The following is an 18274-nucleotide window of genomic DNA, read 5'->3' as shown; positions in this document are numbered from 1 at the left end:
TGCTAGAGTGCTTATCTCATGATTTGTGACACCCATACAAATGAGTCGAGCCTTCCAGCATTTCAGTGGGGATCATTGAGCACAGATCTGATGCAGCAAAAACAAAAAAAAACAAAAAAAAATCATAAAACTCAAATGAAGAGTTAAGAAAATGATATATTTGTAAAAGTACCTTTTTCCTTTCTTGTAAAAGTAATTATTTTTATTATGTATCTAAAATCCGTAATTTATAGATACCTTAAACCTTTTGTAAAGAAACTTAGTTAGTATAGTTATATAATCTCACAAACTCATGGAGAGTCTATTTATTTCTTTTATATGTAAAATTAGAAAAGGATTTGTGCAGGATTTTTCTTCTGTAAGTAACATTCAAAAACACCTTTTTGGGGTAATAATATTAATACCGAGGATAGAATTAAGAGAAAACGCTTCTTCATTCTTACAAGAAAAAAAAACAATAACACATAAAGAAAAAGATAATGCCGAAATAAATAAAACAAAACATAAATTGTAGAATTAAAAAAATAGAAAAAATAGCTATAAAGAAATCATTAGAAAAAATTGTTAAGAATAGCTGAGAAAAGTTTATTGGAAAATCTAAAAGAACAATTTTTGCCTGATTTTGTCAATGTTTTCCTCGGCATTGACAAACCCCAGACAAAAATTTTGTCAGAAGGAGGGAGGTATGTAAGACGTCGTGGTCTCCTGACCTTCATTGCTTACATATTCCGCCCTCACAATCATATACCACACATCAAGGCGCTTCATTCGAACCCAAACTCGATAAGACAAAGTCAATGTTTTATGAATTCGTGTAAACGATATGCAGTTAACAAGTAATCGCACCTTGGTTGAAATAATCGAGGCTCGTGTACACACATACATTCCAGACACGACGGACACAGAAGCTTTTAGTTCAGGAGAGAAACCGCTGGTCCCTTCAGAGGACGACCCAGCCTATGTCGGCCGGTGATCACCCATGTAGCGGACAGTGTGGGCCCGAGTGAAAGGGGGGAACAACCCCATGTTCGGCTTAAAAGCAAGTTCCGCTACATTGTGTGGCAGCGGCCAGAATAAGCATTCTTTACACATAGCATGCAGTTTCAGAGGTTTTCACAGCGAGACAGCAAACGCCAAACGCCAATGCTACAGGTTTCCGGATTGGTCGCCTTAAACGAAACGTCATTCTCCCATTTTAGAAGAGCAATGATGATTGGCAGACGATATTTCTGACGCCTTGAGCTGATGGAATAATGGAAGAGACCGAAAGATATACCCCTTCACGTCTGGCGTAGAGAGGCCCCGTTCCGTTGTCGCTCTTGGAGCGAGGAACAAGTCTCTCCTCAGTACTTCACTGGGAGAGCACCTCTGTCGAGAGCGATTCGAAGTGATACTCTATATTCAGTCCTTGAGATTTAGCGTTGTTCACTGTGTTGGCCGACATGCTTATTGTGCAGTGTGAACGGACAGAGTTGTAGTTAAACGCCTGTGAGCGAATTTTGAGTGGCATCGTGGTGGACTGGTTATCTGACGGGTGTACCACGCCAACAGTTAGACTAGTGGCAAATAGGAATCCTTGACTTCATCAAGGCATAGGGAGAGTTTGATTGGCGAAGGTCAATACAGATAGAACGAGAGTTATCTTATTTGTCTGCAGCGAGCGGTGCAGACAGCAGTCATCGCAGCTTACGGTATTGTGCACTACAGCTATTGCGAGCCCCATATTTCTTCCACAACAGTACACTTCACTGCATTTTACAAGCTACAGCCTTGAGCATACCTAGCAACATTCTGAAGGATAATTATTTAAGTTGAGTAGACGCGCCTCTCAGCGTATCTGACAAGTCAACAACCATCTTAAACTTTGTATAAAAATTTCATTAGCGAATCCTATCCTTGAGAGGTAACTTCACATTCCGAAAAGAACCAGGATATAACTTGTTCAATTCATAACTAAAAGTGCCATTGCGATTTCTCAGAATTTTTGTAAAATAAATAATAACTTTCATTAGTTTCATATTTTTCTTACACTAACTAGCACTACTCCAGTACCCAAGTATCCCACTAGTTATGTAAGTAATTTTGTGAATTTTTTAGTCGTTTCCTTATAGGAGACTACTCCAGAATATATTTATAGCTGAAAGTTTTTCAGGCATTTCTCTTTAGAACTTTAGGAGCGTCTGTCTGACTTCTGTAGTAGTGTGGGGGTGGAAATTACATCTTGCAGGAGCCACAGGGTAAAGGGTACATCTCAGATTAATCCGTTGCACAGAATAACAGATCAACCCCACACCTCAGAAACGCTTCATGCAGCTGGATATGAACACAGTTTACAGCTCTGTGTACTGCATACAATAGAGGAACAGTTCGGAAACACAAATTATTTTTTTTTTTAGCGTTACAATGCAACCTGCCATAAAGCTGCATCTGTAAAGCAATGGTTTGTGGCAATAACACTCCTAAAGTGGATCGGCCTGCCCACATTCCCAACCTGAACCCAATGGAACACTTTGGATGAGTTAAAACATCGACTTCACTCCACATCCCAGTGTCCAACATTACTACCTTCTCTCATTTCGGATCTTGAGGAGGAATGGGCTGCCATTCCTTCACAGACATTCAGACACCTTTTTGAAAGCATCCTTAGCAGAATTCCAGCCTTCATAAAGGCGAAGGGTTGACCCACCCCATATTAATGTCCACCAATAGGGGTCCTGATTATTTTGATCAGGTAGTGCACCACAGGTTCATCAAGTCAGTGACTGAAATCTAGGATTCCTGAACATACCTCGTTGTAGGGGACGTATTGAGTCAAGAAAAAACGCGTAAAAACCAAACTCAAACTGCTGTGAGTCAAAAAGATCGGTTCTGAGTAAATGGTGATTATCCATCGTCCATCTCTTCACGAGATCAATTTATACTAGTATGTCCAAGACTGATCGAAGCCAGGAAAGAGAACTTAGATAGCATGATCACGAAGTCACACATCACAGAAAAATATGCTGGGTCACTCTTGTGCTGTATATCGGGAGATTTCTCAGGGCTATTGGACCGGTGGAAATAATTTTGTGAGGTACCAAAATCAGACCCGAAATACCTCACGTGTCACTCCGATAGAAATATGAACCTAGATTATTCTTGATACGCAGATTCTTATCGTTGTGATTAGTGACATCATCAAAATTTGTGAGAGAAATGGATCATTTTACCGTATACAGCCGAAACTTGTTGCAAAATTAAAATAAAATTGGAAATATAGACGACTGAGGGTGCTCTTGATTTGAAATTTTATACTAAATAGCCGAAGTCCCTAAGCCATTCTGTATCTTACAGAGATTTTACGCTATGTCTTGTGAACCCGACTTCAACCTCTTGTTGTATTTTATAATGCTACATGGAGTTACAAAGTGTTCAATCGGTTTCACTTGCTGTTTACCATTGTAAAAAGGCTTTTGTTGTTTACTGCCCTTCCTGGTGTCACACATTAAAGGCCAGCACTGCAATTCGTCACTGGTTCTTCCTTAAGGAATGTTGCCAGTGACTTACACTAAACCAGATATCATCCCATCATTTACTATACTTCCGCAACTGGAATTATAATGTAGATCCTAGGTTAAAAATACATTGGCTTAGCTTTGCACTTTCTATTAGCCACAACTACAGTACATTAGTACAAAGATAGAGCAAAATGGATTACTTTGTCCTAAATCAATAATCTCGAATGAATAAATTTTTATTCGAGTAGTATACATCTATATTTACATTTACCTAGACATGTCGTTTGTTACCTGTGGCAGAGGACATTTCACCTACCACTAGCATTTCTCCCAAGTCTTGTTCCATTCACGAATGGTGTGCAGTAATAACGACTATTAGTAAGCCTGCAATATGAGTTCAGACTTGTCTTAGTTCTCTGTCGCTGTTGTGAGCAGTAGTACATACACGTTGCTGGCATTTAAAATTGCAACGCTTTGAAGAGAGAATGCAACAAGCGTTATATAGGAATGAATTGTACTAAATGCTTGCAGATGAAAAAATTTATTATTTCAACACAACGCACAAATTACTTACGAGTGACGCAATCAACAATCTGTACATAAGGGACGTTTATAAACTGAGGTTCTCATTCAAATATCGCACCAAAAAAGTATAAATATAGGGTGAAACTGTTGGCTTGGATATTCCGCATGGTAGTTTCCGCCACTTGTTACATAGGATGTTATTCCTCCAAGCACATTGGTATCTTTCCTTGTGGATATGTGACAGTTGTGTCATATGTATATCAGCAGTGTGTAGGTGACTCTAATGATTACATGTATATTGTGTATATGTTTGTGTTGTGTGATGATTTTAAGAGAAAGGAAGAGCCAGGAACTTCGCCTCTCCTCTCCTTGCCAAAAACTGAGATACCACCAGGATTCGTACCAACTTACATCCAAGTGCAAAGCCACCACACAAGCATGCCTCAGTAGCCTCAGCTGTAGAAGTGGGCAAGTATCACACCTGAACGTACGAGGATGATTCAAATAAAAACCTTCAAAGTCCCATAAAGATTCAAAAAGTTGTGTAATGGAGTTAGTAGGTGACAGTAGTGTTTCTTGAGGTTCAGAACGTACCCGACAAGCGACAAAGAGATGCTACAATCCAGGAGAAGGCAGCTTGTCCAAAACAAATGGCTGCACTGCTGTCAACGTGCACTGCAATTGAGCAGTGATCTGTGATGTGTTTTTCATGTAATAAAGGTATCAAACCAATCGGAATTCATCGCAGAATGACAGTGCAGTAAGGTGATTCGTGTTTATCGTTGCAAGTGTAAGAGCGATGTTTAAAAGCGATATAACTTCTGCAAAGGATGCCGCAAGACGAGGGCGGGTTCGCCAAGTAGTGACAGACGAGAACACTGCGTTAGTGGAGGAGCTTGTAAAGGAGAGCTCTGAACGAAATAGCCACACGTTTGAAGATTAGTATTGGTGCAGCGCAGAATATTGTTCACAATGTACTGAACTTCAATAAGGTGTGTGCAAGATGGATGCCACGTCAGTTGACAGCCGAATTGAAAGACCACTGCATCAATGCCTATGAAGAACTTTTGCATCGTTTCCACGTCGAATGTGAGAGATTATTGGGAAAAATTGTTACAGGCGATAAGACTTGGATGCACTATTACCAACCGGAAACGAAAAGTTCAGGTATGGAATGGCGCCGCAGCTCACCACCGAAACCAAAAAAATTCCGCACTCAACCATCTGCTGGAAATGTCATGCTCATTCTCTCCTGAGATGAAAATAGAGTAATTCTGGGGCATTACATGGATGGAAGAGTGACAGTAACTAGTACGTCTTATTCAGACATGCTGAAAAGTCAACTTCACCCTGCAATCAGGAGTAAATGTCAAGGACTTCTGAGTTCATGAGTGTTGCTACATCATGACAACGCCCGACTGTACACAGCCTGTAAGACAGTTGAGACTACCCAGGAAATTAAATCTGAATGTCTGGTACATCCTGCTTGTTCACCAGTTGTCGCCCCTAGTGACTTTCATATGTTCAGTGCAGTTAAAGAAGCAATGAAAGGCAGACATTTCAGAAGCGACGAAGAGGTGAAATCTGTGGAGCACGACTAGCTATGCACACGACCAAAAGAATCTATGCACTCCCGAAAAGCTGATATATTTGCATTCGACGTCAGGGAGACTTCGTCGAAAACTGGCATGTAAGTCTTTTGTTCATCGTTACAATTAAAAATATTATAGCACTTTTAAGGTTTTAATTTGAATCACCCTCGTAGAATGTAAAGAGTTTGTGTTATGCCTAGTGTAAGAAGCACAAACATCTGCCAGCACTTACCGAATTCGGCAGTGGCAGGATCGTGACCGATCGAGGCTGTGGTTTACCATTCCACGCTTCTTACGTTGGTCGCGACCGCATAACTGCCGTGCGAGTATGGAATCGATGTGTTCAGGAGGCCACACTCAACGCACTGCACGGTCTTAGAAGGCCTTGCTACTAATACCCAGGAGGACAGACGGAATGTTCACTTGGTCACACAAAATCATAAAGCCACCTCACATACCTTAGGTCTGGAAATCGGCTTGTATGTTACAAAATAAGTGTCGACATGGGCAGTGCGACGACGCCTGGGTCGCCACGGATTCTCAGCATGGCGGCTATTTGATCAGAGAAAGGCGCACCGACACAGAACGACAACGACAACACTGGGCACAGAAGGGGCATCCCGTCATCTTTCCAAACGAGCCCCAGCTTTGTGTACATCGTCACAATGGACGTACGTGTGTGTGTGTAGGCTCAGAGGAGACCAAACGTTACCGGACTGCATTGATCGTCATCACATAAGCTATGGGCCCAGCCCCTTGCTCGACGCATTCGGGTGCCATTGCGAACACAACACAATCATCTCTCATTTGAGTTGCCACTAATTTGGATAACATGTGATTGCGTAGATGTTTCTTTTGCCTTTGGCCAAAACTAGAGCCCTTCTTAAATATGTTAAAGATGATTTGGAATTGAGAAAGCCGTAATATATGAAATTCCCTGTGATTGTGGAAACGCTTATATTGGGCACGTTATTTTACAGTCCATGATCGATGTGTGGAATATCGACGTCACACATATTTGCTTCGGCCTGAAAAATCTGGTGTCGCTGAACATTTTATCAATGAAGGGCATTGAAAAACAGAGCGAATTATCTTTTTTGGATGTTTTAGTATATAAAAAAGAAAATGGGACTTTAGGACACAGTGTACACTGCAAACCTACGCATATTGACCAACCAACGTGCTACTGGTTGTGAGGCACCACATCAACACATGAGAGTGATACGTACACTGGTCAAGAGAGCTTATACCACCTCGGATTTTTATAATCTAACGGGGGAATTGGATTGTCTTAACGTTGTTTTGAGGCAAAATGGATATACTGATCATCAAATTGTTCATGCTCTACAGTTTGCACCACCAAGTGAACCAACAAGCGACACTTGTACATCAGTTGCATTTTTACCCTTTGCTGGGAGTATTTCTTCGAAAATGTCAAGAATCCTCAGAAAATACGACATTAAATGTGTCATTTTGCTTTTGACTAGAACTGTAGCCCTTCTTGGATCTGTTAAAGATGATCTGGAATTGAGGAATCCTGGATTATATAAAACTTCTTGTCATTGCGGAAAAGATTAGCTGGAATTGAGTAATCATGGATTATACAAAACTCCTTGTCATTGCCTAAAAATCTAGTGATCGTCCCAGTTCCAGTCGATGGCGACAATCAGATTCGCTTCTGTCGTCAGACTGCTGAAGAAATCAAAACCAATGTTGTCCTCAGAGTATTCTCTGGTACCATTATCGAGGAATTGACCTGCGAGTAAGCGTGCCTATCTCCATGCTTCGTGCGGCTCACCCACAGTCATGTAAGAAATTACGCATCTGGCAGGACAGATGGTGCGATGTTGAGTTTATTCAGATGAACGATTCTGCCTTGACATCACTGGGGTTCGTCTAGTAAAGTGTCAGCGACCAGGAAGTCAGTATCTACTAGAATGTATTAGGAAACCACTCAAAAAAACCTTTATCTCTATTAATAATGTCATTGGATAATCTTATTTCGGCTAGTGAATAGACTCCTCGGGACAATAAAACATGTTGGAGGACGCTTTAGGTGATGTGAGAAATATAAGTGTACGAGTATTGTCTCGTGAGAAGAGCTTATCTCTCACAATCTTCTAGTAATGGCTAGGTGATGCCTGGAAGTGACTTGAATCGTTCAGTGTTCTTTCAACTCACACCAGTGGAGTGTGCTCACTGTTTCTATGGCTGCCTTCATCATTAAGTTCATACTTGGTTTTTTTATGTGGTTTCCTAATACATTCTAGTAGATGCTGCCTTCCTGGTCGCTGACACTGTAGTAGACGACCCTCGGTGATGTCAAGGGAGAATCGTTCTTCTGAATAAACGCAACATCCTTACATGATTGGGGGTGAGCTGCACTAAGCTTGGAGACTGGTACCCTTGCTCGCACGTCAATTTCTAGAAAACGGTAGTAGATGATACTGTGAGTACAACATTGGTTCTAATTTGTGCTGCGATCTGATGACAGATGCGAATCTGCTCGTCACCATCTACAGGAAGCGGGACGACGAACATATGTCTCTTTTTCGAACCACTGACACAAAGCTGTCACACAGATAAATTTTCCAGTAAATCAAATATCACTGACACGGGCTCGGAGAATACATTTATGCACTACGTGACTCTGTCCTCATCGTGGCCCTTCCTGTCATTCCTTCTCCTGCCCTTTATCATTATCCCATACAAACGTGGTATTTCTACGTTTCATCGTACGTGTTAATATTTACATTTACATATATGGATGCTATTTCTGCATCTACATCTATACTCGAGTAACCACTGCGGAGGACGTAGTACATTCTCTTTCCCTTTTACCATGCGTGTTTTCTCCATCCTCCACTCGGATGTGAAGTGCGGGAAGAATGAGTGCTTAAATTCCTACTTGCGCATTGAAATTTAATCTCGTCTTCGCGGTCACTAATGGAGAAAATATATGAGACTGGCTGTAGTATATTCATAGCTTCCTCAGTTAATACAGTCACTAGATAATTACTAAGCAGGCTTTTGTGTGGTAGTAGGAGTTTATCTTCAGGCGTCTAGCAATTCAGACTCTTCGACGTCTCCGTGGTTCAAATAAAACTGAGACCATTCATCCTGCTCTTCTTTGTATCCGTTAGGTAAATCCTATTAGTTCTTCTTGGAACATATCTCACAAATCTGAACAACATTCTAGCATGGGGCGTAAGAAAGTTTTGTAAATAATCTGTTTGGTTGAATCACTGCATTTTCCTGCTATCCCAACCGTGAACTCAAATCTGCCACCAGCCTCACTTACGATGTAAATGTTAAATGCTTTTCGGAAGTCAAGGCAACTGCATTCACCTGATTTGTGTTGATGTGTGGTTTCATGGCGTCGTGTGAGAAACCTCATTACATCTGATCTTAGAATATGTTCTAAAATTCGGCAACAGTCACACTGGACGATAGTTTTTTAGCCGGCTGGTGTGGCCGATAGGTTCTAGGCGCTTCAGTCTGGAACCGCGCGACCGCTACGTTCGCAGGTTCGAATTCTGACTCGAGGATGGATGTGTGTGATGTCCTTGGGTTGGTTAGGTTTAAGTAGTTTTAAGTTCTAGGGGACTGATGACCTCAGATGTTGGGTCCCATAGTGTTCAGAGCCGTTTTTTGATAGTTTTGTAGATCACTTCTCCTACTCTTCTTACAGACATATATGACGTGTGCTTTCTTCCAAGTGCTGGGCATAGTGTTTTGCTCGACCTCTCTGCTGGAAAATGGGCTTACAGCCCGAAACCTAGCTTTTTCAGAAATAATTATGTTTTGTGAAAGAAGGCAGAAAAGTGTTTTGTTTAGTTAATGCGGCTTACGGTGCAGTCGCAGTGGTAACACCGGTTCCGGTCAGACCACAGAAGTTAAGGGGCTGTCGGGCTTGGATAGCACTTCAATGGCGCTCATCTGGGTCTGCCGAGTGCTGTTGGCAAATGGAAAGCACTGAGCTCTTGTGAGGCTAATTGAGAAGTTACCTGACAGACGTAGCTGCTCCATACACGAAAATTGACAATGGCTACGTACCCCTCCGTATCCGCATTCAGTGACGCATATCGGCCATGGGTGGCACGGCGGGCGGTCGGTATCGTTGAGCCTTCTGAGCACTGCTCGCATGGCGAGTTTTTATGATGAAAAGAGGGGCTAAGTCAACTGCAAATCCTTCATAAAATATGATAGAGATTCTTTGGGGCCTCGGTGCCTGGCTCAATTTTAGCGATTTCAACTGTTTCTCTATATTACTGACAATAGTACATTTTCCAGTCATCTTTGCACTTGCACGAGACTTAAATTGGGATCGTTTTCTCTGTAAAGGAACATTTCAAAACGGATATAAACACTTCTACTTTTATTTTGTTCTTTTCAATGTCAGTTCTTGTGTCCACCATGAACGTTGGAAAATTAACTTTGATACCATTCACAAGTTTTATGTGCTATCAGAATTTCTCTAGGATTTTGTGAGTGGTCTTTCGGCAAGATTCTGCTACTGTACTCATTGAAAAATTCATATACTGGTCTTTGACACCCAAATATGTATCCTTTATGATCTTTCTGTCTACACTCATATGCTTTGTGCTACACCTATGTGCAGAAATCTCCGTTTGTTTTAAGCTGAACTATCACTGCCCCACCGCCGTGACTTTCTCCTCAGCAGGTATGCATACCGTTTGTCTGCCATGCGTGGCCGCCCCTCGTATGCCTCCTTCTTTGATGATTCCTTTGATTGTCAATATGGGGCTCGTCCCTCTTCTCTGCTACCTCCTGGTGTCCGCTTTCGCCACTTGTTACGGTGGCTTAAATTCACATAACTAATGAGGAAGTATTGAATAGGATTGGGGAGAGGAGAAGTTTGTGGCACAACTTGACAAGAAGAAGGGATCGGTTGGTAGGACATGTTCTGAGGCATCAAGGGATCACCAAGTTAGTATTGGAGGGCAGCGTAGAGGGTAAAAATCGTAGAGGGAGACCAAGAGATGACTACACTAAGCAGATTCAGAAGGATGTGGGTTGCAGTGGGTTCTGGGAGATGAAGAAGCTGGCACAGGATAGAGTAGCATGGAGAGCTGCATCAAACCAGTCTCAGGATTGAAGACCACAACAACAACAACAAATTCACACTACCTGCAACACTCCCAGTGGGCGTGAACCCTCCACCACCTTGGCTTCGTGAGGCGGCCCATGTTAACCTTGGCCTTCATTAGCTTCCTAAGGACACTGTACCAGCCTCGGTCTATCGCCTCCAGTTTCACGACCTGCGCATGGAACTTGGCGGTAGTACCTGATGTCTATCGGACTGACCGTTGGGTCGGGTGTGCCTTCGTCATTGGCACCCGTGTCTTTCGATATCGGCTTCCGGCACACTCATCAGTATTTACAGCCGAGCTCTTAGCCTTGTATCAGGTCACGGGGTACATCCGGCGACACAGCCTTTCCAATTGTGTCTTCTGCTCAGTCTCACTCACTGCCCTCCAAAGTCTATATGTGCTGTACACTGCTCATCCCTTAGTGCAGCGGGTCCAGGAAAACTGTCACTTGCTCACTCTTGGTGGATCCAATGTCATGTTTCTGTGGGTTCCTGGTCACGTCGGTCTGCCAGGAAACGAGGCTGCTGACGCTGCTGCCAAGGCTGCAGTCCTCGTACCTCTGCCCGCTGGTTCCTAAATTCCCTCCGATGATCTCTGCCTTGCCGTCTGTCAGGAGGTGGTGTCCCTTTGGCATCGCCAATGGTCTTCCCTTCGCGGGAATAAGCTTCGGCTTATTATGCCTCTCCCAGTGCCTCGGACGACCTCCTCTCGGCCCTTCCGCCGGGAGGAGATTATTTTAACTCGGCTGCGTTTTGGGCACTGCCTTTTCAGCCATCGTCATTTGCTAAGTGACGCTACCCCACCACTTTGTACACATTGCGCCCAAATTTTAACTGTCCCCCACTTCCTGATGGAATGCCCCTTTTTTAACAACTTACGTTCTAGCCGTCTGATTTATCAGCCATTTTAGCCAATGATGAGCGAGCTGTCGACCGCGTTTTACTTTTTATCCGCCGAAGCAATATGGCGAAGGCGATTTAACTTTCAGTTTTGGACCTCCATTTCTGTATAGTGTATTTTCAGCCCTTTTTCCACATGCCTTTTTTTTAGCTGTCTCCTATTCTGTTCAGTGGAACTGACATATAGTCGTTTAACTCCTCTATGTGTTCGTGTTCTATAGCTTTGACTTGGGCGCGTATGACCCCAGTTGTTTTTTGCGCGATAAAACAAAACAAAACAAAACAAACATTTGTCCTACGAAACGTTGTGGCGTGCAGTTGCGAAAATAAATGTCGAATTAAAAAAATCGATATTGCCTGTTGTCTAAGGCTATCGATTGTATGCATCTTTAAAACCAAGATGCACATAATGAAAAATTATTTATACAGAGCGTAACAACTGTACAGAAATTTTTAGATTTATTAAAGAACACGACATACTCGCTAGGGCTCCTTGAAGGATCTGACGCTGGACCTCCTTTAGACCAACGTTCACGGGCCATTTCACTGCTTCGTAAACAACAGACTGACACTGAAATCTCACTTGTCTCTCAATTACACCTAACTGCTAGGAAAGGGAGTTTTCATTACAGGTTGCAGCGTCCACGTCCCTGGATAAACATTTACATATGTGTTATGTTTACACAAATTTTCTGTTGATGTTCAAAGGTACTTGATGGCCGATTACACTCTAACTGAACTGGCTGACATGCACCTCAGTTCTGGGGAGGCACGATACAACAGTCGAGTAGCAAGGTGCCTGTGTGCAGAACGATTTCCAGGGAGGGGATTACCAAATCATGTCACATTTCAAAGACTTAACGAACGTCTTCATGTAACAGCATCGATTAGACCAGACCGACGGAAAACTGGTAGACCTCGCAACGTGAGAAATCTTATGTTTGAAGAAGCTGTGTTATAATAAACTGAGGATCATGTTGGAGGATGTCCCGTTAGGGATGAAGAATTATTACGGTTCTAGCGTGACAGGGGTACACTACGCTTTACCTTTGATGTAAGAGAACGTTCAGACAATGTCTTCCCCAAGTGTTGGATTGGAACGGGTGCACCAATATCATGCCCCTTTCATTTTCGCGACATCATGCCCATTCACCTCAGGGAGAGAGGTCTTGGTGTACGAGACACAGACAGACAATCCAGAACAGCTGGTTGCCCTTTTGGCTGAAGATACAGCCATTATTCGTGAAATAACTGGTTGTGTTGAGTGTGTTAGATAATCAGTAAGCAAACAGATGCAAGTTGTGCACTTATGCGAGCGAACGACGTTCTCGTCAAAAGCTCTAAAACAATATTCATCAGACAGGAGTTTGAACACCGTCTCTAATCATCACTAGTATCAAAAGCTTCGTGCAAAATAGATCACTTAAAAAAAGTCAGCTCCCTTAGCGTTATTCTCTTGAAGACTCATAGGAGTCGTACCAGCAGCTTTAGTGGGGATTTTTCCTGCTGACTGTGTGCGTTGGCGTCTTTCTAAGACGCATAAGTGTTTTATCTAAGTAAAAATGGCTCAAATGGCTCTGAGCACTATGGGTCTTAACTTCTGAGATCATCAGTCCCCTAGAATTTAGAACTGCTTAAACCTAACTAACCTAAGGACATCACACACATCCATGCCAGAGGCAGGATTCGAACCTAAAACCGTAGCGGTGGCGCGTTTCCAGGCTGTAGCGCCTACAGCCTCTCGGCCATTCGGGCCGGCTTATCTAAGTATAATCACTTAGTGTAGACGACGGAAATGAGTACGTTTAGAGGGTGTTTGATGTTGTTGAGAGAAGGGAGAACATAAAATCCAGTCTGCATCTCGTGGTCGTGCGGTAGCGTTCTCGCTTCCCGCGCCCGGGGTCCCGGGTTCGATTCCCGGCGGGGTCAGGGATTTTCTCTGCCTCGTGATGACTGGGTGTTGTGTGATGTCCTTAGGTTAGTTAGGTTTAAGTAGTTCTAAGTTCTAGGGGACTGATGACCATAGATGTTAAGTCCCATAGTGCTCAGAGCCATCTGAACCATTTGAATAAAATCCAGTACTATGAATTAGCACGTCCGATCGCATAACACAGCTGCATTATATGACGTTTTTTGACGGCAAGTCAGTAACAGCAGTATCACAAGCCATCATTTCAAAACGGAGTGATAAGACGTGGTATTGTGAAGTGGCCTGATCTTAAACGAGAATAATGACGCACAGTCTGGTGATCAGGAAGTGTAAGTTACCATATCACCAGCATTGTTGTCAAAATCCCAGTGCGGCGATGAATGAGACACCCATCAATCAGGTCCAAACCGGCTATAACCACACATTAGAACATGTTGTCGACTTCGGTTTCGAAGAAACGTAATGTCAGGGGGAAGACGATTTGGAGCCAACTGTAAAGTGTGCATTGTTTGCTAGCCACACATTGGGAAAATTCCTGTGGTATAGTGAATAGTTATACGTAAGCGGGATATGGTAGGGTAGTAACGTCACCCGACAGCTGTCACACATCGCGGAGTCTCGTCGTTGTATCGGAGTTATTGAACGCAGTTTTCCGAAATTCCTTCACCAGGGAAGACGAATGGAATATTCCAGAATTTGAAACACGAACATCTGCTAGCATGAGTTTCTTAGAAGTAGATACCTTAGGGGTTGCGAAGCAACTCAAATCGCTTGATACGGGCAAGTCTTCAGGTCCAGATTGTATACCGATTAGGTTCCTTTCAGATTACGCTGATACTATAGCTCCCTACTTAGCACTCATATACAACCGCTCGCTCACCGATAGATCTGTACCTACAGATTGGAAAATTGCGCAGGTCGCACCAGTGTTCAAGAAGGGTAGTAGGAGTAATCCATTTAACTACAGACCTATATCATTGACGTCGGTTTGCAGTAGGGTTTTGGAGCATATACTGTATTCAAACATTATGAATCACCTCGAAGGGAACGATCTATTGACACGTAATCAGCATGGCTTCAGAAAACATCGCTCTTGTGCAATGCAGCTAGCTCTTTATTCGCACGAAGTAATGGCCGCTATCGACAGGGGATCTCAAGTTGATTCCGTATTTCTAGATTTCCGGAAAGCTTTTGACACCGTTCCTCACAAGCGACTTCTAATCAAGCTGCGGAGCTATGGGGTATCGTCTCAGTTGTGCGACTGGATTCGTGATTTCCTGTCAGGAAGGTCGCAGTTCGTAGTAATAGACGGCAAATCATCGAGTAAAACTGAAGTGATATCAGGTGTTCCCCAGGGAAGCGTCCTGGGACCTCTACTGTTCCTGATCTATATAAATGACCTGGGTGACAATCTGAGCAGTTCTCTTAGACTGTTCGCAGATGATGCTGTAATTTACCGTCTAGTAAGGTCATCCGAAGACCAGTATCAGCTGCAAAGCGATTTAGAAAAGATTGCTGTATGGTGTGTCAGGTGGCAGTTGACGCTAAATAACGAAAAGTGTGAGATGATCCACATGAGTTCCAAAAGAAATCCGTTGGAATTCGATTACTCGATAAATAGTACAATTCTCAAGGCTGTCAATTCAACTAAGTACTTGGGTGTTAAAATTACAAACAACTTCAGTTGGAAGGACCACATAGATAATATTGTCGGGAAGGCGAGCCAAAGGTTGCGTTTCATTGGCAGGACACTTAGAAGATGCAACAAGTCCACTAAAGAGACAGCTTACACTACACTCGTTCGTCCTCTGTTAGAATATTGCTGCGCGGTGTGGGATCCTTACCAGGTGGGATTGACGGAGGACATCGAGAGGGTGCAAAGAAGGGCAGCTCGTTTTGTATTATCGCGTTATAGGGGAGAGAGTGTGGCAGATATGATACACGAGTTGGGATGGAAGTCATTACAGCATAGACGTTTTTCGTCGCGGCGAGAGCTTTTTACGAAATTTCAGTCACCAACTTTCTCTTCCGAATGCGAAAATATTTTGTTGAGCCCAACCTACATAGGTAGGAATGATCATCAAAATAAAATAAGAGAAATCAGAGCTCGAACAGAAAGGTTTAGGTGTTCGTTTTTCCCGCTCGCTGTTCGGGAGTGGAATAGTAGAGAGATAGTATGATTGTGGTTCGATGAACCCTCTGCCAAGCACTTAAATGTGAATTGCAGAGTAGTCATGTAGATGTAGATGGAGGAACTTTTACTGCACTGGAGTTGGTGCTGTTTGCTTTGTTTAGCACTAAGAACAACAGTTTGTCATATTTGAGTAGTTCTCCTTTTCTATTTATTTTTTTCACTTTTTTAATTTCTATGACTCCTCCATACATTGGATCTTGATAAAACCAGCGTATCAGAGAATCGCATTCAATTGTTCCCTGCTCCCAGTACATGACCTGTTGCCACCGATTTATCCTTGCTGTCCAGACGACAATTGCTCTTGTATTCTTTGAGCGTGGTGTGAATGCTTCTTTTAGTCGTTCCTGCACGGGTTAGACAAAAATATGGAAACATGGCGAGAAATGCAAGTTTGAATGTAAATACAGATGCTAGCCAAGCCTGCAGATTGCGCTGTTGTATTTGACCACAAACGGCACCTGTGCGATGTCGTCAGTACGTTTCGTCAGTCGTGGTCAGAACACTGTTCGGTGTAGTTGTGAGTGCATTACGTCGGAGCCAAGTGAATTCGAATATGGGTAAATTGTTGATGCTCCTATGGGCCGGCCGTTGTGGCCGAGCGGTTCTAGGCCCTTCAGTCCAGAACCGCGCGACCGCAACGGTCGCAGGTTCGAATCCTGCCTCGGGCATGGATGTGTGTGTTGTCCTTAGGTTAGTTAGGTTTAAGTAGTTCTAAGTTCAAGGGGACTGATGACCTCAGATGTTAAGTCCCATAGTGCTCAGAGCCATGTGAACCTTTTTTTTTTCTTTTTTTGCTCGTATGGTGGCTGCTTCGTAACCAAAACAGCCGAAATGTTTGGTGTTTCAACAGCCACAGTATCGAAAATTTATATCGCATACAGGGAAATTAGAGAAACGTCGTAATCGCATCGCGGACAAAAGCATCTGTTGAGTGATTGTAATAGATGATCACTGAAGATGATGGTGACGAAAAATAAGAGGACAACTGCTGGAAAGTCACTGCAGAACTAAATGTCGCACTCGCGAATCCTGTCAGCATCAAAACAATATGAAGGGAGCTCCTTAAGTTGGGAGCTGTAGGTCGAACTGGAATTCCAGAGTCATTCATCAGCGATGCAGATGTCTCTAAGAAGAAAACGTGGTGCCGAAGCCATAACACCTGGACAATGAAGCAGTGGAAGAAGGTCATTTCGTCGGATGTGTCTCGTTTACACTCTTGCCAACTTCTGGCCGAGCTTACATCCCAGGAGTGAAACATGTCAAGTTCCGGTGATGGTTTGGGGAGCCATATCGTGGGATTCCGTGGGCCCCCTGATTGTTCTGGAAGTTCACATCACTGACGAGGCTAATGTATCCATTCCGGCTTATCAGCTTCACCCCGTGGTACAATGCTTGTTCTCCAAAGGTGATGTTCTGTTCCACAATCTAACATCGCGCGCGATTAGTTTTGTGAGTTTGAGGATGAACTGTTGCATCTCCTCTGGTCACTGTTGCAGGATCTCAATATTGTCGAGTCTTTCTGGTCTACAGCAAAGAGAAGAGTGCATGATCTCTTTCCGCCTCCATCATCGTTACCTGATCTTGCCACTGTTTTGCAGCAAGAATTCCTTTGAAAACCATATAGGACCTGTATTCCTCCGTTACGAGACAACTGGAAGCTGTTTTGAATGCAAAAAGTTTTCTTACACAGAATTAGGTATAGTAACGTGTCGCGTTTTTGGTGTTACAGTGTTTCTTACCACCACCTGTCTGCGGATTTGCCCGCACACGCGAGGAACTTTATATACTGCTGCCGTGGCAAGTAGTGAGCGTATATCCTTCACACTATTCAAAATTCCACGTAGCTTTCAACAGTGTCAATATCGTTTCTTCTTAGCACTGTACTTATGCGATCTGTGACTGTTTTTCCAAATGCGAAGAAAACTTTCCCTTTAACTGAGTCTTTTTCTCTGGAAGCTCCAGATCCTTTAGGATAGGATATAGCGCCCTATTCATCTGTTTGTCAGAGTATCCATTTATTCTGAAAGTAGTTCTTAAACGACCAAGTTCTTCCTTCAAGTACAGGGGCTCATAGATTCTTTTAACCTGGTCATCTAATATCTTAATTACTACTTTTCCTGTTTGTAATGGTGATCTGAATTTTTTGTGAAGATATCTGTTCTTGAGAGTGAGCACATTTGTGCCCTTATGTTCCATCAGTTTTTTTAAGCACCTCTCAACTTTATACTAGAATTATTATCATTCACAAAATTTAGATGATCTGAGAGTTCGTTTTCTACGTGAGCCGTATGACAAAAGCGTCATCAAAGTACCAAAATCAACAAGTGAGGTTCTTCTTGTCCTTGCGAAGGGCTGCTTCTTCACATTTTTCCATACAGACATTCGCTAAAATTGCGTTTAATGGATTCCCCGTGGCCACCACTTTGCTTATGCAGTTTATTGTCCCACTGAAAACAAGTTGATACGAGACAGTGTTTAAAAATAGTTTCCATACCATGTGTACCACTTGCGACATCAGCACAT

The sequence above is a fragment of the Schistocerca gregaria genome, chromosome 4 (genome assembly GCF_023897955.1).
Source record: "Schistocerca gregaria isolate iqSchGreg1 chromosome 4, iqSchGreg1.2, whole genome shotgun sequence".
In the NCBI taxonomy this organism is placed as follows: Eukaryota; Metazoa; Arthropoda; class Insecta; order Orthoptera; family Acrididae; genus Schistocerca; species Schistocerca gregaria.
The sequence above is the reverse complement of the archived record's forward strand: the minus strand, read 5'-3'. Positions refer to the sequence as shown.